Source organism: Macrotis lagotis, chromosome X (genome assembly GCF_037893015.1).
Source record: "Macrotis lagotis isolate mMagLag1 chromosome X, bilby.v1.9.chrom.fasta, whole genome shotgun sequence".
Classification (NCBI taxonomy): Eukaryota; Metazoa; Chordata; class Mammalia; order Peramelemorphia; family Peramelidae; genus Macrotis; species Macrotis lagotis.
In genome coordinates, this window is record NC_133666.1 from 117705845 (window position 1) to 117731248 (window position 25404).

Here is a 25404-nt window from a genome sequence, read left to right on the forward strand (position 1 = left end):
TTGTACTAATGAGATTGATTTCTTTTTAAACTCAATTGTAAGGCCATATTTGCCCCTATAAAAGTCTTATCTTACTCAATTTGGTCAAATATTTGTTTTATTGAGAACTTAAATCCTATGATCCAATGTGTTAACTCTTTCTCCAGTTTTGAATTCAAATAAAATAAAATGTCAATTATCTTCATAACATAAATGCAGAAATCAAGCACTGATCCTCTTTTTCTCCTCCAACAACTCAAGTCTGGTGATGTCCCAGGATGCAATGGATTTTCAATGTCCAACCAGGCTCTAAGCACTGGCTTCAGCTGCCTTCATGGCCTTTGGAACAATTGTTCTTGTCTACCCATTCTGTGCAAGGAAGTCTTCATCTCACCAATAGGTTTGAGGCCTGGGTTCCCCTCAGCCTGGTTTAGCCCTTAATGCCGAGACACTTAACTGAGGTGTGGCTACTCAGCATGCCACAGCTTCTTAGAGCCAAAATGAGAGTTGGGTGTCACCCTGAAAATGAATCAGCAAACCTTTGCACCAGAGGCTCCATTCCTGCTTGAATACTCCACACACCCTATAGTCACACAAACACTTAAAGATTTAGAAAGGCCAAACTTTTGTAACAAATATGCATAGTCAAAATGAATTCCTATATTAGTCATGCAAAAAAATGTATGTTTCATTTCATTTGGACAGGCATCCTATAATAGTAGGTACATCTGAGATGGACAACACAGATGGACAGTGAGCTAAACCTCAAGTCTAAAAGGAGAGGAAACTGGATCATTTTCCTGAAATAGCCAAGCTTTCTCACTGACCTAAAACATCACATGTAAACAAAGGCCCCTCTTTTCAAGACTAACGTTTTACTAGTGTTGCTGCATGACAGAAAGATACAGGTACACCATTACTTTCAATGAAGTAACAATGAGTTTCTCACAGAGGACAATGGAGAGGCATGTGGTGGATATGAGCCAGTTGTATTATATAAGCAGTGAAGAATACCAAAAAGCAATAAGATTAAAGACACCATGTAAGAATTGAATGGAAGAAGATGGTCTGGTCAAGTAGATGAAACATAGACCACCATTGTTTTCCATTAGTGTCTTAAGAGTCTGGGGGAGAGAAAGGCCTCCAGCTTGAGTACATCAAATTTCTGAGCTCTCACAGATGAGAGAAGCACAGGAAGTTATACTTGTAAGGAAAGCTAAATGAGATTACAGATCCATTTGAGTAATACTGTAAACAGAAAATATAAAGTGGTGTTAAGGTTAGGAAAACCTGAGTTCAAATGAAGGGGAAGAAACTAAGTATTCACATAATATCTGCTTTGTATTAGGCACTTTGTTAAATGCTTTACAAATATCTTAGTTGATCTTCAAAACAATCCTGTGAGCTAAATACTTTCATAATTCTCATTTTATGGTTGATAAAATTAAGGCAGACAAAGGTTAAGGCAGTCACACAGCTAGCTAGTAAGTGTCTGAAGACAGTTTTGAACCCTAGTTTTCCTGACTCAAGACCCAGTGCTCCATCCATCACACTATTTAGAGCCCCTAGTCCTGGAGTCAGGAGTATGGGAGTTCAAATCCAAGATGAGTCACTTGCCATTTTCTACCTGTGAGACCTTGGGCAAGTCATTTGACCCAGATTTCTCTGGAGATGAACATGAGGCTGATGATTTAGTACAGCATCCCCCCTCACTCAAATTCAGATCATGTGCTTGTCATAGCATCACCTCCCTTATGTCATGGTCTTCTTCAAAAATAAAGGACAAGGGGCAGCTAGGTGGCGTAGTGGATAAAGCACTGGCCTTGGAGTCAGGAGTACCTGGGTTCAAATCTGGTCTCAGGCAAACCACTTAACCCCATTTGCCTTGCAAAAACCTAAAAAAAAAAAAAACAAACATTAGCTAGTTACCTAATTATATCATATCAGTATTCAGAGTGAGTGATAAGTGTTTTAGAGTTTAATTTCTACCTCTGAAAAAAATCTTGTTTTGTCACAAAAAAGTCATTTAACTTCCTGCTGTCTCTTGGCATTTCTCTAAAAAAACAAATTAATTGGGCAGCTAGGTGGCCCAGTGGATAGAGGACCAACCCTGGAATTAGGAGGACCTTAGTTAAAATCCAGCCTTAATTACCTAGATGTGTGACCTTGGGCAAGTCACTTAACGCCATTGCCTTAAATTAAAAAAAAGATTAATCAGTAAATGAATATGTTACTGATAACATTTCATTTCTAGACAGTTTCCTCTGATGAAAACAATATGAATGATATTCATATCTGAAAACTCAAAAGCAATTCTATTTGGTGTTACAATATTTTTTTCCTTCACCCCATGATCTTATTGGTCAGGCTTCTAGCTTATCTCCACTGTTGATAATGCTTACTGATAGTTTTAGATTGATGCTACTTTTTATTTTAAGGAAAGTTCAATTTACTCTGATGCTTTCTAGTGCTTTTAAATGGGAATGGTTGTTGCATTTGTTCAAAGCTTTTTTTTCTGCATCTAATGAGATAATCACAATTCATTTTTGTTTTTGAAATGGTTAGTTCTGCTGATAATTTTCTGATAACTGAATGAATGCTGCATTCCTGGTATAAATTCCACTTGGTCATAGTGTATAATTCTTGTGATATATTGTTTTAATGCCCTTGCTAATGTCTTACTTAAAATATTTACATCAGTTTTTATTAGGGAAATTGGTCCATAGTTTTCTTTCCTCTCTTTTTGCTCTTCCAGGTTTGGGTACCAGCATCATATCTGTGTCATAAAAAGAATTTGGAACAACTCCTTCACCTATTTTTCCAAGTAGTTTATATAGTTTTAGAGTTAATTATTCTTTAAATGTTTGGTAGATTTCATTTGTGAAATCCAGCTGGCCCTAAAAACTTTTCTTTAGAGAGATCATTGACTACTTGTTCAATTTCTTTTTCTAACATGGGCTTAATTAGGTATTCTTTTTACTCTTTTGTTAATGTGAGTAAACTGGGGCAACAGAGGTAGAATTACAGCAAGTATCTTTGATAAGGTCTTATTTCTCAAATATATAAAGAACTGAGTCAAATTTATAAGAACATAAGTCATTTACCAATGAATAGGCAGTTTTTAGATGAAGACATCAAAGCTATCTATAGTCATGAAAAAAATGCTCTAAATCACTACTGAGCATAGGAATACAAATTAAAATAACTCTGAAGTACCAACCCACATCTATTAGATTGATGACAGAAAAGAAAACTGCTGGAGAGGATATGAGAAAATTGAGAAACTAATGCATTGTTGATGGAATAGAGACTTGAACCAACTATTCTGGAGAACAATTTGGAACTATGCCAAAAGAGTCATAAAATTTGTATATCTATTGACTCAGCAATACCACTTCAAGAACTATAACCCAAAGAGATCCAAAAGAAGAGGAAAAAGACCTATTTTATAAAAGAATATTTCTTGCAGCTTTTTGTGGTAACTAAGTGGAATTGTGATGAAATATTATTGTACTGTAAGAAATGATGAGCAAGATGATTTCAGAAACACCTGGAAAGACCTATATGAATTATTGTGAAGTAAAGTAAGCAGAACCAGGAGAACATTATACATAGAACAGCAATATTGTATGAAGAACCACTGCAGTGATCCAAGACATTGTCAAAGGACTCATGATAAAAACTCCCATGCACCTCCAGAGAAACAATTGTCCAAGACTGAATACAGACTGAAGTATATTGCTTTTTTACTTTCTTGGGGGGGCAGGGAAGTGTGGTTTGAGTTTTCTTCCACAAAATGACTAATATGGAAAATGTGTTTTACATGACTGCATATTTATAACCTATATCAGATTGCTTAATCTCTCAAGGAGGGGGAAAAAGAGAGGGAGGGAGAGAATTTGGAAGTCAAAAAATTTTAAAACAGTGTTAAAATTGGTTTTGCACATAATTGAGGGAAATATTATTTTTTAAAAAAAGAATATCCTTTTTTCTAATTACGTTTTGTTGTCTAACCCACCCGCATACTCAAAATTCCTTTCTATTCTCTATGCCATATTAGTTACAGAGAACCCTGACCTCTTAGGTTGATGCATAGGTAATATTTCATATTCCCTCTATAATCTTTTATGTCCTGTTTATTTATCCATTGGGCTGGAAGGAGTCATTAAATGTAGTGTGTTTAAAATCAGCAATGGATGGTGAATGATGCAAACTCTTCATCATTTTTTAAAATACATCAAGAGACTTGACTCAGTGTAAACAGAAGAATAACACAGAAAAAGCATGCTTTTTTGCAGTAATTTGTATCTTTGAAATACAATTTCATGTAAACATTGGCCACATCCATTCTTAAGAGATGAAGACATTATGTATGGGAAACACAGTAAAGAGCTCCTCGGTGACATCCTCTCCAAGTTCTGAATATTTCTAAGTCAAATCTATTTGAATAGACCAAGTACTATTGGAGGATAGAGGAACTCTTTCACTCAGCTAAGCATCACAACACCATGAAGCAACCATAATACAACACAAGGAGGAACATCAATATGATGTAAAGACATTCATACCTGAAGTAAGAAAACCCAGTTGGGATAAAATACTAGCTCTGTTCCTTGCTGCCTCTGAGTCTTTGGGCAAATTACTTTTAACCTGTGAATAACTGGTTCCTTCTCCTTAAAGACAAAAAAAAAATAATAATACCCTAAACCACTTTAGTATCTTTGACAAGAAAAATCCCAAATGGAATTATAAAGAGTAGGACACAACTGAAAAAACTAAACAATAACAACATAGAATCTTATTTGTTTTCTCAGACATGACTAATGCATTAATTTGTTTTTTTTATTTTACATATAAGTATATATATATATATATATGTATTACATAGTAAGGGATGAGGAAAATATTAAATTGACTTCATAGCAATTGGTATGGAAAAAATGTCAATAAAATTTAAATGCACACATAGGAACATAAATAATGGAATCTTGTTACTTCTTTGTTAAACTTAGTACATATAAATAAACATATGTGTGTGTGTGTGTGTGTAAAATATGTCTTTTGCAGTTAAACACAGAAAGAAAATAACAGATTTGAGGCAATATCATCACTCCCCTATTAAGATGTCAGACCAACATTTCCACTGCTATTCCTCATGTATGCAAGAGATACAAAATTTAAATTTACCTCGCAGCAGGGCAGAGACAATGGCCACATCCTAAGGAATGAATGCATGGATACATGTATGAAAAGGCATTTATTGAGGCCCTCTGCTAAGCACAAAAGATATAAAGAAAAAAGTGAACATTTTCTCACATTAGAACTCCTTTTACAATCGGAGAGACATGCAACATATAAGAGTATATATACTATAATATAAGATGAATACAAGGAAGTCCTGGGTTCAAGACCTCTGACAAAACTGACCCCATGACCATGGACAAGTCACTTAACCTTTTGGTCTTCTAGGCAATTCTCTCATACTGAAAGTTGAGCATTTATGGATTTTTGTTGGTAAAGTGAATGTCTTTATTAAGAGTTCCCTATATCAAGGTAATTGCATGTTTGGGTACTATTCTAATTCATGTTTTTTTAATTAATACAAATGACAATAACAATAGGCCAACATTTATGCAACACTCAACTATGTGTCAGTCACTATGCTAAGTATTTTACAATTATTATCTCATTTGATCCTCATAACAACCATGAGAAGTATGGGCTATAATTATCCCTATTTTACAGATGAGGAAACTAAGGTAAACAGAAATTAAGTGACTTATCTAGGATCACATAAGTGTCTGTGGCTGGATTTGAACTAAAATCTCCCTTTCACCAGGCCCAGAGCTTTCTCCACAGTACTTGTTAGTGATTTATCACTGGTATATGACCATGATTTCATTGTCTCCTCAGAAAAGCAGACCCAAACTCACAAGGTGCAACTAACTAAAAATAACAATCCTTTACATAGCTGAATATGGGAAAGAGAAGGATTGAATGAAGAATTGGTTGCAAAATACAATCCTTGTAATGGTGCTGTGAAGGATGAGACAGCGAGAATGGACCTATTTCCCAATATGTCAGAAAGTGAGATACTAGTTTGTCTTCATGCTGCACATGATAAAGAAAGAGACCAAGTTCACCAAAATTTCATGTCTGATGACAGTACCCTAATCTAGTGAATTACAGGTCCAACTTTTTTAAGTCACTTTTCTATAATTACAGCTACATATTTTGATAGTGTTTCAGTAATGGAAGTAAGCCCTCACTTACATGATTCAACCCCACTCACACTCTTCAAGAAGTTAATTTTGATATAGCAACTTGTTTTCATTTGAACTTCCCAATATACCGGTGAGAGAGGTACTATAGATATCTTAACCTCATTTTTGAAATGAACAAATAAATTCACAGTTGTAAAGTTATTTTTTCATTAATATACAAAAGATAGAATCCAAACCTATATTTGCAATTGGGCCCATATATCCGCACCATACCATCATTTTCTTGCTAATGTAATGACACTAAAATAATATTTATAAAGTGGTTTTAATACATTGCCTAGGACATAGTAGGCACACAATAAATTCTTGTTCCCTTTTCTTCTCCCTTATAATTAAGTTGACCTAGTAACCTGGACAAAAGATAAAAAATTTTAATTTTAACTGTAAAGATTTTTTTCCTTATACTGAGAAAAATAATTCTAATACATAATGATGGGGGTGGCGTAGTGGATAAAGCACCGACACCTGAGTTCAAATCCAGTCTCAGACACTTAATAATTACCTAGCTGTGTGGCCTTGGGCAAGCCACTTAACCCCATTTTGCCTTGCAAAACCCTTAGATAGATAGATAGATAGATAGATAGATAGATAGATAGATAGATTATGATGATAATACTTGATGATTATATAATGAAATTCCTCCTAGAGTGATAAATAGGAGACATCTTGGAATCAAGAAGACCTTGCTTCAAGTCCTATTTCTGACACATACTAACTCTGTGACCATGGATGTGGGCAAGCCCTCATCACCTCATACCTGAACTCTTTGGTCTTGCCTTGTATTCCCCATTTCAGTCTATCCTTGACTCAACTTGTCAGATTAATTTTCCTAAAGCATAAGTCTGATTATGTCATCCCATAACAGTAAACTCCAGAACCTTCCTCCAATTTTCCATCTATCTTTTATGTACATAGATATTTGAATGTTATTTATCATGTTATGAACTACTTGAGCATATGGCTTACTTTTACCTTTCCTTCATGTCCTTAGTGCTTAACTTATCATGGTTCCTGGTATACAATAAGCATTGATAAATATTATGATTTGTTGACTTGATTTGTCCTCTCTTTAGCCCCACTCAGCTTAAGACTGCAAGTTGCAACTCATGTATATTGGTAGAAAGAGTTTCTAATCAGGATTCCACATAGCAATAGAATCACAAGTATATAACCCATCAAAAACAAACAAAAGGTACATGCTGCCTTTTGTGGTTTTTTTCAAGCATTTTAGCCTACAGGATTTTTTAATATTCACAATAATTTCATCGGGTAGGAAGTACAATATTAATCCATATTGCTGATGAGCCCCAGGGAAAATAACTTGCCCTTTCCCAGTTGGAAAGTGGTCAAACCTAGATCTTCTTACTCAAAATTCATATTCTTTCCATTGGATCATTGATGCTCTACTGCCAATCTCAAAATGATTATTAGGAATAGCACAAGCACATATCCAATGCCATTCTAAGAATGACTGACTCACTATATTTTTTTCATAAGTAGATTTAAGAATTCCTGGGATACCAAAGATGGGACAATTTTGGAGAAGAGGTAGTATTTTTGTAAAGAAATTTAGTCTGGGTTTTGTTTGTTTAGGTTTGGCCATTAAATATCTCCTCTGGAGAGATGGCAAAACCTAGGTAATCTAGGAATGGACTTGACAACACTCAGACTATGGGGTTTTGAAAATGTTCACGCAGCAAGGAAAAGGACAATGGTGGGGTTGGATTCCAAGATAGAATAAGTATAATGGATATACCAATGATAGTTAGTTGGTAGTTTTGAGTTCTGTGGTGAACATCTGTAGCTCCAGTGTGGACTGGAAACCTAAGGAATATTAGAACTCTTAAAGTGGATGAAAATATATAGCTTTTGGCCATTATATAGACACTGGAGGAGGGCCCAAAGATACACATATTCAGTTACTCCATTCCCCTTTTTAGTCCAGATAGCCTGGGCAGTGCTCTCAGGCAAAAGAATACTGTTTTCCTCACAATAAACAGCTTTTAGTAATTATCTGGCTTCTCTCATTTTTAGCTCTAGTCCTTATCTAATTTTTTCACACAAAGTTCAAAGGAAATAAATCTAGGAAATCAATCATCTTTCTTTTTAAGGTTTTTGCAAGGCAAATGGGGTTAAGTAGCTTGCCCAAGGCCACACAGCTAGGTAAATTATTAAGTGTCTGAGACCAGATTTGAAGCCAGGTACTCCTGATTCCAAGGCCGGTGCTTTATCCACTACGCCACCTAGCTGCCACCCCTGAAACTATTTTTTTAAGAAAGATTTTATTTATTTTGAATTTTAAAATTTTCCCCCATTCTTGCTTCCCTCCCCCCACAGAAAGCATTCTGTTAGTCTTTACATTGTTTCCATGATATACATTGATCTCATTTGAATGTGATGATAGAGAAATCATATCCTCAAGGGAGAAAAATAAAGTATGAGACAGCAAAATTACATAAGATAATGGGTTTTTTTCCTAATTTGAAGGGAACAGTCTTTAGTCTTTGTTCAATTCTTTCTCTGGATACAGCAGGAGAACAAATTAATAAGAATAACCATATGTTACCATACCATTGGACAGGATGAGGGTGGAATGGTTCAAAGTGGATCTAGGATAGTGGATAATGATGATAGCCTGACCCAAGAATGACTTGTTCATTCTTTGAATTCATTGTTAACCGTCCAGCCATGAATGGGAGGCTTCCCTTAGTCAGGAAATAGAAACTTAGTGGGTTGACCCCAAAAAGAGTTCAGATTTTGAAATGGAAGAAATAAGTCATTTGCTTCCTGAAATCAAAGGGACTAGTTTCCAGGAAAAGATAAAACCTGTAGAAGTCAAGACCATACTCTTATTGCCAAAAGATAATGCCATATTGAGACCACATGGAAACCAAAGAGCCTACACAAAGATTAGCTTAGGTGAAAAAACTGAGCTTAATCAAAGAGATGAGCCAGTCTTAACAACCAGAGAGTGAATTTTTCAAGCAGACTTAAAAAAGGACAGGAAGAAAAGGCTCAAAGGCAAAGTTGGACAATGCACGAATCTAGGGGTCAGAGAATTCAAGAAGGGATTAGACAAAAGAAAACAGGAATACTGTATGGGGATCAGACTTTGAAGAAAGTATATTCCTCATTCAGAGTACCCTGAAGCAATAGCACTCCTTCCTACTAAAAAACACTAGAAAATTTAGAAATAAATGGAGTATTCCTTAAAGTGATAAGCAGTATCTATCTAAAAATCATCAACACACATTATATATATATTGGGGATAAACTAGAGACATTCCCAATAAAATCAGGGTTGAAGCAAGGATGCATATGACCACTATTATTCAATATTGTATTAGAAATTTTAGCTTCAGCAATAAGAAAAAGAAAAATTGAAGGAATTGGATATTAAGGAAATAAAACTGTCACTGTTTGTAGATATGATGTACCCAGATAGCACTAGAAAATCAGCTATAGACCATTTTTCTTTCTTCTTCATCCTACCTTCACCTTGCAAGGATGGCTAGCTCTTTCTTAGGCCTTGCTGCCTGCCTCTCTCTCTCTCTGTCTCTCTCTGTCTCTCTCTCTGTCTCTCTCTCTGTCTCTCTCTCTCTCTCTCTCTCTCTCTCTCTCTCTCTCTCTCTCTCACACACACACACACACACACACACACACACACACACACACAGTCACCTAGCCTTGATTCAAAGTGCTTGATGCTTCTCCAGAAGGAGAAAAGACTTTAATTTGGGGGCCATTTTCTTGGATATCGATTCATAATTTGAAAAGAGGTAGACTCTTCCACTGACTACTGCATGAAAAGAGATCCCAGAACCAGGACAGATTTTGACCCTGGCAAGAATATAGAGGACTTGTAAGAAGGAAATCCTTTTGTAGTGGAATGGGGAGGAAACACAGTATATTTTCCAAAGGTCTCCAAAAATGTCTCCCTCTACTCCATTATCTCAAATTTCTAACAGGAGGATGATTATCATCATTATCAGTCCTCAGGAATTATGAATTGCTTGAATGTCAAAGAGACATCTGTAATCAGACCTAGATAGTGTGTCTTCGATGACAATCATCACCAATAGGTGATGAACATTTTTGGAGATCCCAGTACAAGCCCTTACCATTGCCCTTACCTAATTCCATCTCCCAACCCTTGTCCATTCCCAATGCCTTTCCCTTACTTCCCATCCCATCCTCCAAGCCTGCTGGGACAGAAACATTTAAAAAAGAACAAAAAACTTTAGCATTTTGAACTTGGGCCAAAAAAAAAGAGACTTTTTGTGATTTTTTTTTTTTTAGGTTTTTGCAAGGCAAACGGGGTTAAGTGGCTTGCCCAAGGCCACACAGCTAGGTAACTATTAGGTGTCTGAGACCGGATTTGAAACCAGGTACTCCTGGCTCCAGGGCCAGTGCTTTATCCACTATGCCACCTAGCCACCCCTATGATTATTTTATAAAAAGTCAATTTTCCCCTCATATTTTTCTGTGCCCACATTTCCTCCCAGCCCTGACCACCAACCAGGTACTGTGACTTGGATTTTGATTCAGCCCCAGGCCACAAGTATAATTGGAAAAAGCACCTGTAATTTTATAAGATGTGGTATACTGCCAACCAAATCTGAGTAAAAGACTGGGACAGTTACGAAGTCTAATTCTCAGTTGACAGAACTATGGGAAACAAAGACAGAGGGAATAGATCACCAGAAAAGAAATCTCAGGCATAAATAGCCTGACAACAATTCCACTTATATTTGATTGTTTGACTACACCATTACACCAATCTAAATTTGACTAATCTTTATGTGACCTGAATATACAGTTTTTACTTCAGCTGGGACCCAAACACCACAAAACAAGACAACCAGTAGTAGGCCAGCATTCTGCAATTCTAATAGGCCAAAATTAATGGTCAATTGCAAATTCCCTAACACTTGCCTGCTTCTACAGGATCAGGGTGCCTTCCACACTTGAGCAACAACTGGCTTTGACTACACCAGGCCCTGCTGCACATGTCTTGTTTCAACCTGAACAAAAGCATAGGAAACCAATGCCATTAAAAATAGAAATCTAGGCTCCAGCCCTCACAGATCAAGATCTCATTTTAGTATCTTCACTGGATTTTGACAATGAAGTCAAACTCTACCCATCTCCAAACACCAAGCACCACTTGAAGGAAACCCTTCCCACCAGCCTGAGGATATAACAGGAATGGATGGAGGTAGACCCTGAGACCCAGGTCTCCAAGAACTACTCAATGGGAAATATCAAAGGGAACAGAGCAGCAGACCCCAAATCCCACTGATGATGACCAAGGGACAACACTTCCTCTGGGGACTAATGACAAGGAAACAACTTTGACTGGCCCTGAGCACTATGCTATATTGCCATATTGTTGTACCCTGAAGTACCAAGCTGAGGATATTCCAGACTTTAATGACCAAGATTCATAGAAACTCTTAAGATTTAACTTAGTTTTATTCTTGCCATTTATATTGTAATCATTCAGTGTAATTTTCCCATTCCTTTTTCTCCTTGAACCAACTCTGATGTTTATAATTCTGTAAAAATAAATCAGCTAAAAAATTGCTAAAGTTGCTAATTGTTGCAAGTAAAGTTGCAGGATGTATTAAACTCACATAAATCATCAGCATTCCTATATATTACCAACACAGCCAATCACCAAGAATTAAAAAGAGAAATCCTGTTTTAAAGTAACTACAGAAAATATAAAATACTTGCGAATACACCTCCCAAGTAAATTGGAACTAGATGGATATAGCTGTAAAACACTTCACAGAAATAAAGTTAGGCCGAGCTAATATAATAAAAACGACAAATTACTTATTCAGTGCCATTCTAATCAAACTACCAAAAACTTAAAATAATTAGAAAAAATAGTAATAAAATTCATCTTGAGGAACAAAAGGTCAAATATATTAAGGAAATTAATGGGGGGGGGAGGCAAGGAATGTGACCTAGCTGTACCAGATCTAAAACTATAAAATAGAAGTCAACAAAATTGTCTAGTACTGGCTAAGAAATAGAGAAGTAGATCAGTGGAGCTGATTAAGTACAAAATAAACAGTAGTTAATGATTATGGTAACTTATTATTTGATAAACCCAAAGACTCTAGTTTCTGGGATATCACCTCATTATTTGACAAATAATTCTAGGAAAATTGGAAAATAACAGGACAAAAACTAGGCATAAAACCAACATCTCACACCCTATACCAAGATAATGAAATGAGTACAGGATTTAGACATAAATATATCATAAGACAATTAGGAAGACGAGGAATAGTCTATCTTTCAGATCTATGGAAAGAGTTGAAATTTATGATCAAAGAAGGGATAGAAAACATAATAAATTGCAAAATGGCCAATTTTGACTATAACAAATTAAAAAGGTTTTACAAAATAAAAACTAATGCAACCAAAATTAGAAGAAATACAGAAAGATGGGAAACAATGTTCACAACTGTTTCTGTTTCTAAATTATATAGAAAGGGGTGACTAGGTGGCGCAGTGGATAGAGCACTGGCCCTGGAGTCAGGAGTACCTGAGTTCAAATGCGGTCTCAGACACTTGATAATTACCTAGCTGTGTGGCCTTGGGCAAGCCTCTTAACCCCATTTGCCTTGCAAAAACCTTAAAAAATAAATAAATTATATAGAAAACTGAGTAATTTATAAGAATACAAGTCATTCCTCAAGTAATAAATGGTCAAAGATATGAACAGGCAATTTTCAGATAAAGAAATAAAGCTATCTTTAATCATATGAAAAACTGCACCAAACAGTTATTGATTAAAGAAATGCAAATTAAAACAACTCTGAAACGTCACCTCACACCAAGGAAAATGATCACTGTTGGAAAGGATGTGAGAAAATTTAGACACTAATGTATTGCTGATGGATTGTGAACTGATTCAGCCATTCTGGAAGAGCAATTTGAAACTGCCCAAAGGTCAGGAAACAATATACCACAATACCACTATTAAGGTCTACAACCCAAAGGGATTCTAACAAAGAAGAAAGGCCCCACATGTACAAAAACATAGCAGCTCTTTTTGTAGTGGCAAAGAACTGGAAACTGAGTGAATATTCATCAACTAGGGAAAGGCTAAACAGGTTATGGTAGAATGAATACTATGTGGTACAATTGTTTTGTAAGAAAGCATGAATGGCCTGATTTCATAAAAGCATGAAAAGAATTGCATGAACTGATGTTGATTGAAAGGAATATAATCAAGGAAACATACATAATACAGACTAACAGTAATATTGTAAGATGATCAACTATAATGCATGCAACTCCTCTCAGCAGTTCAGTGAACAAGTACTTAAGAGACCTATTAAGGAAAATACCAAACACATCTAGAGAAAAAACTGGATTTTGAATACAGAACAAAGTATACTAAGTTCACTTTTTTAAACTTCTTTTGTGTTTTTTCTGTCTTTCTCAGGTTTTTCCCCTCTTAGTTCTAGTTCTTCTTTCACAACATGACTAATAAAGAAATATGTTAAATATGATTATACATGTACAGTTTGCTGCCAGACGGAGGGAAGTGGAAAAGGAGAAGGGTAGAAATGAGAAACTCAAAAGTTTGCAAAAGAATGTTGAACTATATTTGCATGTAATTGAAAATTAAATTAAACAACAAAGAAATAAATGGATAGATAGATGGATAAAAAGAGGAAGGAAATCATGAGTGTCATGACTTCAGAAGAACATAGTAAGATTTGCATGAACTGATGGTGAATTAAGTGAGCAAAACTGGGAAGAACATTGTGCACATCAACATTGTGAGACAATCAACTATGATGCATGCAACTCCTCTCAGCAGTTCAGTGATCAAGGACAATCTTGGGACCTGTTAAGGAAAATGCCATCCATATCAAAGAAAAACTATGGATTCTGAATGCAGAGCAAAGCATACTATGTTCACTTTTAAAAATTTCTTTTATGTTTTTTTCTTTCTTTCTCATGTTTTCCCCATAGTTCTTATTTTTCTTTCACAATATGAGTAATAAGAAATATGTTAAACATGATTATATGTGTATAATCTATTTAAGATTGTTTGCTGTCATGAAGAGAGGAAAGGGAAGGGAGAATGGGAGAAAAATGTGGAACTCAAAAGAAAATATGTTGTAAAAGGAGGAATATTGAAAACTACCTTTGCATGTAGTTGGGAAATACATTAATTTTTAAAAAGTACATTCACTTTCTTTTTCCTCTTTCTAACCCTTTTCTACCCCTTCTCTACTCTGGCAGAAAAATTGTTAATATTAAATATAATACCTGCCTCTACCTTTTAATGATCCTATTAATATCAGAATTCCAGTGAAGTACTAGCATTCCTATTATTCTCCATTGAGCTGAGCCACAACCTAAGTCTTCACACCCTGGGACCTTTCCTTGTAAACAAAGCAGTTTGAACCTCACCAACTTCCAAAACAACTTCTGACGTCCTTACTTCCTTCCACTGGGATTCATGGCATGAAGAGTAAAACATCCAAAATGAAATGGGTTTTTTTTTTTTGCTTAGGAATGCCCTGGGCAGCTGGAGTCTCACAAATAGGCTTTGCAACCTAATGTCATCCCCTCCCTCTTTTCTCCTAAGAACTTTTCCTATAAGTCTCCTGGTGCAACATCCTACCGGTGACATGTTTGCTGCCCTGTTAACTTCATTAAAGATACTTTTCTCCACTTATGATTTGGAGCAATTTTCATATTTTATATATAACTTTAATTTCATTTGAAAACTGTCTATTCATATCCTTTGACCATTTATCAATTGGAGAATGACTTGTGACCTTATGTATTTGATGCAGTTCCCTGTATATTTTAGAAATGAAATCTTTATCAGAGCCCCTAATTGTGAAGATTGTTTCCTTGATTTCTACTTTCCTTCTAATTTTGGAAGTATCGATTTTATTAGTGCAAAACTTTATTTTAATATAGTACATATCATTCATTTTGCAGTTTATAATGTATATAATGTTTATAATATATTCTTTTTCTTGTTTGGTCATAAATTTTGTTCAAAAAATATTTCTTCATCTATTAATTTATCATTGGTATCACTCTCTGTGTCTAAGTCCTGTACCCATTTTGACCTGATTTTGGTATAGGGTGTGAGATGTGGATCTATGCCTAGTTTTTGCCATACAAATTTCCAGTTTTCCCAACAAATTTTGTCAAATAGTAAATTCTTATCGCAGAGGCTGATATCTTTGGGTTTGTCAAATAGTAGATTGCTGGAGTCATTTACTGCAGTTTCTTTTGAACCTCTCCTAATCCAATGATACATTACTCTATTTCTTAACCAGTACCAAACAACTTTGATGGCTGCTGCTAGCTAAGGACACTTTCCTTTACACTTTTTTTTTCCAATCACTTCCCTTGCTATTCTTGCCCTTTTTGTTACTACAGATGAATTTTGTTACTGTTTTTTCTAGCTTGGAAAAGTAGTTATTTGGTAGTTTGATTGTTATGGCACTGAATAAATAGTTTAATTTGGATAGAGTTTTCATTTTTATTATATTACCTCAATCTAGCCATGAGCATTTGACATTTTTCCAATTATTTAAATCTGACTTTATTTGAGTGAGGAAAGCTTTATAAATTGTGTTCATACAGTTCCTGGGTTTGTCATGGGAGGTAGATTCCCAAGTATTTAATGTTGTCTACAGTTATTTTAAATGGAATTTCTCTCTATCTCTTGCTTTTGGGCTTTGTTGTTCATATATAGAAATGCTGATGATTTATATATGTTTATTTTATATCCTGCTACTTTGCTGAATTTGTTAACTGTTTCAAGGAGTTTTTTAGATGATTTCCTCAGATTCTCTAGGTATACCATTGTATCATCTGCAAAGAGTGAAAGTTTTGCTTCTCATTGCCACTTCTGATTCCTTCAATTTCTTGTTCTTCTCTTATTGCTACTACTAGCATTTCTAATACTTTATTGAATAGTAATGGCGATAATGGAGCATGCTTGTTTCACCCCTGATTTTATTGGAAATGCTCCCAGTTTATTCCCATTAAATATTTGTTGCTGGTTTTAGATAGATACTATATGATTTTAAGGAAGACTCCGGAGCCTCTGCCCCCTCGGCCTCCTCTGGGCCCAGGGCCCCAGTGGCTTGCCGGGAGGAGGAGGCGGTGCAACTCCGAGAGAAGGGCACCCTAGGGGAGTGGAGGCGGCGGGTGGCTGAGGCCAGCCAAGGTTACGGGCTGTCTCAGCTGAGGGCATGGCCGCCTCCAGGGTGCGAGGCCTCTGGGCCACCTAACCCCGATGCTCAACATGGTGGAGCCAATGCTACCTGAAAAGCTAAGGCCCCTCTACAACCACCCAGCAGGTCCTAAAAGTGTATTTTTTCTGGGCACCAACTATGAAATGGGGGTTAGTTTATGCTGGATTGGCTGACATGGCCAGGCCTGCAGAAAAACTGAGCACAGCCTAGTCTGCTGCATTGATGGCTACAGGGTTCATTTGGTCCAGATGCTCCCTTGTTATTATTCCTAAAAATTGGAGTCTGTTTGCTGTTAATTTTTTTGTCAGTGCAGCAGGAGCCTCTCAGCTCCTTTGTATATGGAGGTATCAACAGGAATTAAAGACTAAACAAGAATTGTAAAGGACTCTTGATCTGCTGAACAAATCCAAAAGCAGTTATTGCTACCAAAGGGACCTAGTTTGATTAATTTTATTTTATTTGGTTTTCAAAAAGATAATACTAACAATGTTAATGTTCAGCAGTTGAGACTATAACAGTAGTCATTATTCAGTACCTTGATTGAACTGAAAAAATACACTTTTAGTAAAAAAAAAAAAAGGAAGACTATTATTCCTAAACTTTCTAGTGTTTTTTAATAGGAATGGATGTTGTATTTTGGCAAAGACTTTTTCAGCATCTAATGAGATGATCATATGATTTCTGTTGGTTTTACTAGTGATATGTTTAATTATGTTGAGTGTTTTCCTAATGTTGAACCATCCTTGCCTGTCTAGTATAAATCCAACCTGATCATGGTGTATTGTAGTCTCATTGCTAAAATTTTATTTAAGATTTTTGGTTCAATATTTATTAGGGAGATTAGTCTATAATTTTCTTTGTTTTGGTTCTTCCTCGTTTAGGTATCAGCACCATGCTGGTGTCATAAAAGGAGTTTAGCAGGGAACTCCTTCCTCCTATTTTTTAAATAGTTCATGTAGAATAGGAATTAATTATTCCTTAAATGTTTGGTAGTACTTTTTCTTAGGGAATTTATTGATGGTTTCTTCAGTTTCTTTTTCTGAAATGGAGTTATTTAATTTATTTCCTCTCCTGTTAATCTGGTAAGTTTGCATTTTTGTAAATATTCACCCATTTCACTCAAGTTATCCAATTTATTGGCATACAGTTTAGGAAAGTAACCTTTTCAAGTACCTTTCAAGTACACATAATCCTCCTCAGGAGCCAAAGTATCAGCCAAAGTCATTTCTTGAACTATTTGTTCCCTTCCCCCAGGCCTATTTTCTTTCACACTTTACCTCTTCCTACCACCCAGGGTACTTAACACCTTGTTACCTGAAGCACCAGTTAAGTCAAATCCTCATCTAATTAACTGTAATAATATTAAAGCTCTCTAAATATTGTGCAATTCTGGAGATCTCACCTAAGAACTTTTCAAATGATTGTAAATTACAGAGACACTGACTCAGGTCCTCTCAGTTTGTGATGCCCTCATTAGACAAGGTGCTAAGCACCGCATGATTAAAGTGAGTCAAAGGATAATGAAACACTTAAGTTTAAAGTTAACACCCCATGTCTCAAACATGGTGACTTGATCTTGGACCTCTACAATGGGGAGATAAGATCCAATTATACTCATATCCTTTAGGTTTATTCTCTTCAATTATATTCTGCCCTCTAATTGTTCTTAGAGAAGTAAAGTTGTAAAGAATTAGAAATGTTATATCTGCCCTTTTAGGGTTAGATAAAAATTTGATAGTCTTGACCAGCATTGCTTTTGTTTTGTTTTGTTTTTCCTTCCCCTTTTCATTTTCCTTTTTTTAAGGGAACTCTTAAGCTGTGTATTTAGTGATTGAATTCTCTGTTTAGTTCAGGTCTTTGTGTCAGTAAATTCTGGAAGTCCTCTATTTCCTTGAACATCCATCTTTTTCTCTGACAGTATATGCTGAATTTTGCAGGCTAGTACATTCTGGGTTGTAATCCCAGGTCTTTTGCTCTCTGAAATATGCTATTCCAGGTCTTCTGATCTTTCAGTGTTGAAGCTAATAGGTCCTGTGTGAATCTGATACTGTTTCCTTTATATTTGAATTGTTTTCTTTTCGCTGCTTGCAGTATTCTCTCCTTTATTTGAGAGTTATACTTGGGTCTCTTTCTGGAGGTGTTCTGTGGATTCTTTCAATGGCTATATTGTTTTATCTTGTTCTAGTAATTTCCTGCATGATGTTTTCCAGGTTCTTTTCTTGATCCAGCTTTCTGGTAGTCTGATGATTCATAGATTGTCTCTTCTAGATCTGTTTTCCAGATCATTCATTTTCCCTAAAAGGTTCTTAACATTTTCTTCAATTTTTTCAGCCTTTTTTTTTGTTTGATAGAATTTTATAGTCTTGTAAATTCTTCAGTTTCTATTTGGTCAATCCTATTTTTTTAGGGTTTTATTTTCTTCAATTAGCTTCTCTGTTTCCTTTTCCAGTTGGTTATTTTTACTTTTAGAGGAGTCGATTCCTTTGGTCAAGTTTTCATAATTTTCCTGCATGACTTTCATTTCTTTTTTCCATTTTTCTTCTTCCTCTCTTCTTTGGTTTTTAAATTCTTTTTTAAGCTCTTCAATGAACTTTTATATTTGAGTCCAATTTATAGACTGTTTTGATACTTCCCTTGTAAGTGATTTTTCACTGCTTTCTTCAGACATGGCATTGCTGTCATCTTTTTCTGTAAAGTAGTTTTGTATAGTGAGCACCCTTTTAGCTTTTTTGTTCATCTTTGCTGTTTTAGCTCTGCTCCTGGAATACAGGGAGTATAAATCCAAGTTTTTGGTTTTTTGTTTTTTGTTTTGTTTTTTTTTTTACTGGGGCTGGAGTCTGATCCCTGGCTTTTTTGTTGGCCAAGATTTTACCTATGCAGTCCAGGCCTTGCCTTTGCAGAGGTTATTTTTGTTTTTTTTTTTATCTCCTTTATGTCCAGGTTCTGACTTAACAGTTATTTGTTCCTGATGCAGTCCTGTTTTTTATCCAGGTATTCTCATGGTTCAGACTTTGGTTGGGGCTAGAGTCCTCCCTGCTGGCTTGCTATCTAGCTGCCAGGATCTCTGCTGTTGTTAAGTTGTCAGGACATGGATTGCACTTCACTAAAAGCTGGCTTTCCCCACTCTCCCACCTCCTGGAATTTACTTCTACTTTTATCCAAAGAAAGAGACCTTCACTGAAGATCCTCCATGACATATACAGTTGAAATTTCTTTGAATCTTCCCTTTTTCTTGGTGGGATCTGTAGTTTGAATGTCAGAGTAGAGGCTTCATTTATCTTTGGTAGGGAAAGGCTCCTGGAGTATGTTAGTTTCACACTACCATCTTGGCTCTGCCCTGGAAGTCCCAAATCACTTAACTTGAAATGTGCACTTCTTGAAGCTAGATTTGAATTCAGATCTTCCTGACTTTGGGACCAGAACTCCATCTATGGGAACAATAATAGCACCTACTTCACAGGATTGTTGTGAGGATTAAGCACTTGACTTAGTGAAACCTTAGCACTTAGTAGACATTTAATTAATGCTTGTTTCTCTTCCCCCTCTTTAGTGTGTTCGTTCTCTCTCTCTCTCTCTCTCTCTCTCTCTCTCTCTCTCTCTCTCTCTCCCCCCTCATTCTCCCCCCCCCTTTTATTTATCCTATCTCATTGATTGCTCAGATAGGAGTAGAGTGTTCCATTGCCACTTCTAGAATATTTTTCCAAGAATACCAATTCTTAACAGAAGCAAGAGTATAGTATAAAGTGTTCTGTAACCCTAATCTGAAGGTCTTTTATTTTGTTTATCATTATATCCTACCATCTTTCCTTTCAACCTAAGATCATCTGTTCTTCACTATTTGCTCTATCTCCTTCCTCTCCACTGAGATCCATGTCAATTCCCCCCACTTCATGCACAAAGCTAGTTGATCTATAAAGTCTTTCTGTTCCTCAACAAAATAGTTCATTGAATATCATGTTCTATTTTCCTTTAGTTCTAATAAATAGTTTTATATTGTTATACTAATTCTCCTTGAGATATCAAAGATTTTTTTGTCTTGTGACTTTTTAGGTGTTTTTTTTTCAGAGCAACAGGGTTAAGTGACTTGCCCAAGGACACACAGCTAAGTGTGAGATTTGACTTCAGTACTGCTGATCTATCCACTGCACCACCTACCTGGCTTTGCTTTGTTACTTAAAAAAAATCCTTAGTTTGATATCATTTTCTTCTTTAGGCTAAACATTACTAGCTGATTACAATGCTCTTGGATGAGTTACAATTAGGATTTCTTCTCCATTGCCATTCTATAATCTTATCATTATTAAAATATTTGCTTCCAATATTCCCTTACCGTCTATTTACATGATTTTTAATATCTTTTCTTTTTTTATGATTTTCTGGAATACCCATAACCTAAAATATTTCTTTGCATCCTTAGTATTATTATTATGCTGAGTATTATTAAATTTAGATTTCTCATGTATATTGGAAGTCTTCTGTTTCATTAATTTCCTCTAACTTCATTTGCATTACAATTTTATTATTCTTTTTCTTTGAAAAACTACCATAAGTGTGTCTCTGTTGTCATAAATTCCCCATGTTTTTGTTATAATTGCCGATTTCTTCTCTGAGCACTCAAATTTCTGCCCCACTTTTTTATTGTTCTTTTAGGTTGGGTTTTTTTTTTTTGCAAGGCAAATGGGGTTAAATGGCTTGCCCAAGGCCACACAGCTAGGTAATTATTAAGTGTCTGAGAGCAGATTTGAACCCAGGTACTCCTGACTCCAGGGCTGGTGCTTTATCACTGCACCACCTGGCCACCCCTTTATTGTTCTTTTAAAAACATCCTGTAGGGGCTAGGAATTAGTAAATTAACATTTCTAGGAAATTTATAATAATACCATCCTAACCTTTCAAGGATATTGATTCAATTTCTTTTATCCCTAGTTAATTGTTCATTGAGATGATTTTTTTTTTCTTATAACATTCAGTTATTTCTTGGTTCTCTTCAAAAATGAAGGACAAACTACAATCACTTGTCTTACTCAAGTAGTTTTTATCTATCTTTGCCAATCACTCAGCTGATTTCCCCAGTCTTTGCCATAAATATACCTCTTATGAACAATACTTCTTCATTGTTGTGTCTCTCCCTCAGTTCTTGATTTCTATTTTCTATTCTCTCAAACAAAACCTTTGGGTTGGATATTAGTGACCTTCAAAAGATGAGTGCTCCCCTGGATATAACAAGAGAAAGTTCTTAGGAACCCTTGTAATTAGGTCTTTCTTATGTAATTAGATTCACTCTTATGGGCTCCTTCCTGTATATAAGTCTGATTCTGTAACTTTTATCAACTCCAAGGACTGGTAGAAAAAGATTAAAGGATAGGTTGTCCAGCAAAAACAGAGAAAGAACACTCAGAAGTCTATGCAATTAGGTCAGTCTTCTTTTTCCAGTTCTTCCTTCTTTCTCCTCCTATACAGTCCTAAATGTATGTAATTAGCACTATAATTCTGAATCCTTACCTCCTCTACAATCTTGTTTCCTAAGTTACATACTCATCCAATGGCTTCCTATTCCCTTCCCCCGAGGCTTGTCTGATTCAATGTGTTCTAGTAACAAAATCCACCTACTCCACCCTAAATTAATAGTTACTTTTCTTTGAAAATTGACAAATAGCCAGTTGCGGGGGGGGGGGGGGGGGGGGGGGGGTAGGGGAAGTGACCCCAGGCCTTCATGGCTACAGCTAAGGTAGTGGAAGGTAAGCTGGGAGAGGTCAGAGTAATAATGAGATAATTTTATTGCTTAAATCAGGGCCTAAAATTGCAACTCAGGAAAGGGGGGAGAAAAGATCCCAATGTACTGAATAGCTTTTTTTTTTAGCTAATGTTTTTCTGTAATCTTTACATTATGATAAGTTTACTACATTTTCTTCTTCTTGTCATTACTGATTTTAATGCATTTGGGAATAAAATGAAAACTAAGCTATAAAACATTTCCATTTTGCCACATTCCCAGGATTTCTAGGCCTAATAATCACTAAAAATGTGTGCAAAGCTGCTTTGGGCATAAACTAGAAAACTTTATAGAAATGTCAAAATTATACTTTATTAACTCCCATATCCTCTCTTCCTTCCCCACACCCTGCTTCATCTTAATTTCCCTACACAAAAGGAGTCATTTGTTCCTGTTTCGATTCGGCAACATAACTTTTTTTAATTATAAAGATTTTATTTATTTTGAGTTTTACAATTTTTCCCCTCTTTCCTCCCCCCCATCCCCCACAGAAGGCAGTTTGCCAGTCTTTACCTTGTTTCCATGGTATACATTGATCCAATTGAATGTGATGAGAGAGAAGTCATATCCTTAAGGAAGAAACATAAAGTATAAGAGATAGCAAGATCAGACAATAAGATACCAGTTTTTTTCCCCTAAATTAAAGGTAATAGTCCTTTGGTCTTTGTTCAAACTCCAGTTCTTTCTCTGAATCCAGATGGTAGTCTCCATTGTAGACAGCCCCAAATTGTCCCTGATTGTTGCACTGATGGAATGAGCGAGTCCATCAAGGTTGATCATCGCCCCCATGAGCAATATAACTTCTTTTCTTTTTTTTTAGATTTTTCAAGGCAATGGGGCTAAGTGGCTTGCCCAAAGCCACATGGCTAGGTAATTATTAAGTGTCTGAGGTCAGATTTGAATCCAGGTCCTCCTGACTCCAAGGCCGGTGCTCTATTCACTGTGCCACCTAGCCGCACAACATAACTTCTTAAATAATTATCACTCATTTTCTGACATCTTTAGATTGTTGATTTATTGAGGGATTTCTGCTACTTCTATTTTCTAAATTTAGTTTATGAAGCCCTGGAACTTATGTGGGAAGTTTCAATGTGAAGTCTCTCTCTCTCCCATGAACAATGAAGGGATAGAAAAGGAATCTAATCTGATCTCCTCCCTCTCAATACCCTATTCTATCTTCACTTCTATAACTGGTTTTGATGAAAATTTCCTGCAAAAGCTCAATAACCTACTTACCAAAGTTAAACAACTTTCTAGGAGTTTATTGGTTTCTTTAATCATATAACTATATATACATGAGATTTTTAGGAGCCATCCAAATAAAAAGGTAGTATGAAGAATAGCCACAGTCACAGGACCTCCCTGCACCAAAACAAGAAACAAGAGAGAGAAACCCAAGAGATCACCAGTTTCACTTCAGTGTATTCACAAGTCATTTAAACAAAGGAACAGTGAAGAAAAGGGTTATTGGAAGAATGGCAGTGCTCTAGACTAAAAAGCAAATGTAAGCTGTTACCACTGACCAATGAATGTCCAGGGATAAAAACAGATAAAACTAACTTGACAGTCAATAAAGTCCTAAAAATTTTCATAAAAGACACTTTTCTAAATAGAACTAGAGTGTGGGAACATTAATGGTTCAAAAGCTGTTTAGACTTTCAGCTATAAAGATCTCATCTTCAAGATGAACACATCTTGTTTGCTTGGTGAAAGACAAACTCAACCCTGAACATTTAGGGAATCTGAGTTCTTTATTCTTCTACTTTTCCTTATTGTGTTTTTATTTAAATATTACCTGAATTTTGAACTTCTAATTGAAGGGTGTACCAAAAACATGATTGTTTCCAATTCTATTTTCTGTACAAGTCAGAAGGGGCAGCTAGGTGGCCCAGTGGATAGCACATTGACCCTGGAGTCAGGAGGACCTGGGTTCAATTCTGGCCTCGGCACTTAATAATTACCTAGCTATGTGACCTTGGGCAAGTCAAATTAACCCCACTGCCTACCTAACAAAAAAAAAAAAGAATGTCTGTACAAGTCAGAATAGTGTCCTAAGGATTGAAGTGCATTGTAAACATAGGTTACTTCCAGTCTTATTTTTCAAGGAAAAGATAGGAACAAAGAAGTAATTTATGCAAACTTAGACACAAATTAAGTAATTATCAGAAAGGGAAATAAGACCTAGGTCTCCTCATATCTCAGATAACAATCTTCCCAAATGTCCCATGCATTTGCAAGAAAAGATTTATAGTTCGTCCTAGACATCACAGTATTTACTACAAATAACTGCAACTAAAATATCCAAATCAAAGTTTTACATTATATAATGGGGGCAATCAGAACCTTATGATTTTCTGAACAGGACATTTCATGGAGATGAACTTGCCTCTTTGGCATTTTTAGAAGGTCCTATCCTTGGACCCCTTACTAAAGAACATAAATGACCAGAAGTTCCTATTGATCTCTATCACTTGAGAGAATGTCAAAGATGACTAGTTATTCAATAGAAAAAACTACCCACCATGTTAGCTTTAAAAGGACAAATAACTTGCCCTCTTTCTCTTTCTCCTTACCACACTCCAGAGCATTTTCTATTGGAAGCAGGAAGTTTCTTTCTCCTCATCCTCCCCAATATATCATGTAAGACAAATATATAGCAATTGGTTCATCTACTTGCCTAGGTAAACCTGAGTCAGAATCTCAAGTTCTAGCTGCTTCTTCATTTTTTTTAAAACTACCAACAATTATTCCTTAGATGTAATACAATGATTTATTGCTGCTGTTACTGTTCAGTCATATCAGTTATGTTCAACTCTTTGTGAGTCCATTTAGGTTTTTCTTAGCAAAGATACTGGAGAGGTTTGCCCTTTCTTTCTTCAGTTTATTTTACAGAGCAAATTGAGACAGATAAGGTTAACAGTGACTTATCCAGAGTTCACACAGCTAGTGTCCAAAGGTTGGATTTGAACTCAGGACTTTCTGACTCTAGATCTGGTATCTACTACACTGATTTAAATGCTATGGAGCAGGAATTTGAATCTAGCTCACCTGTCCCTAGTTCCATTACTTTTTTTCACAAGAAAAACAAATACATGCAATATGGGAA

The 25404-nt window shown here is 35.8% G+C and overlaps 1 pseudogene; it reads left to right on the top strand.

Annotated features, from left to right (window-relative positions):
* LOC141502691 (mitochondrial pyruvate carrier 2 pseudogene) overlaps positions 1 to 20912 on the top strand; it is a 29754-nt pseudogene extending 8842 nt beyond the window's left edge.
* Positions 20913 to 25404: the final 4492 nt, after the last annotated feature.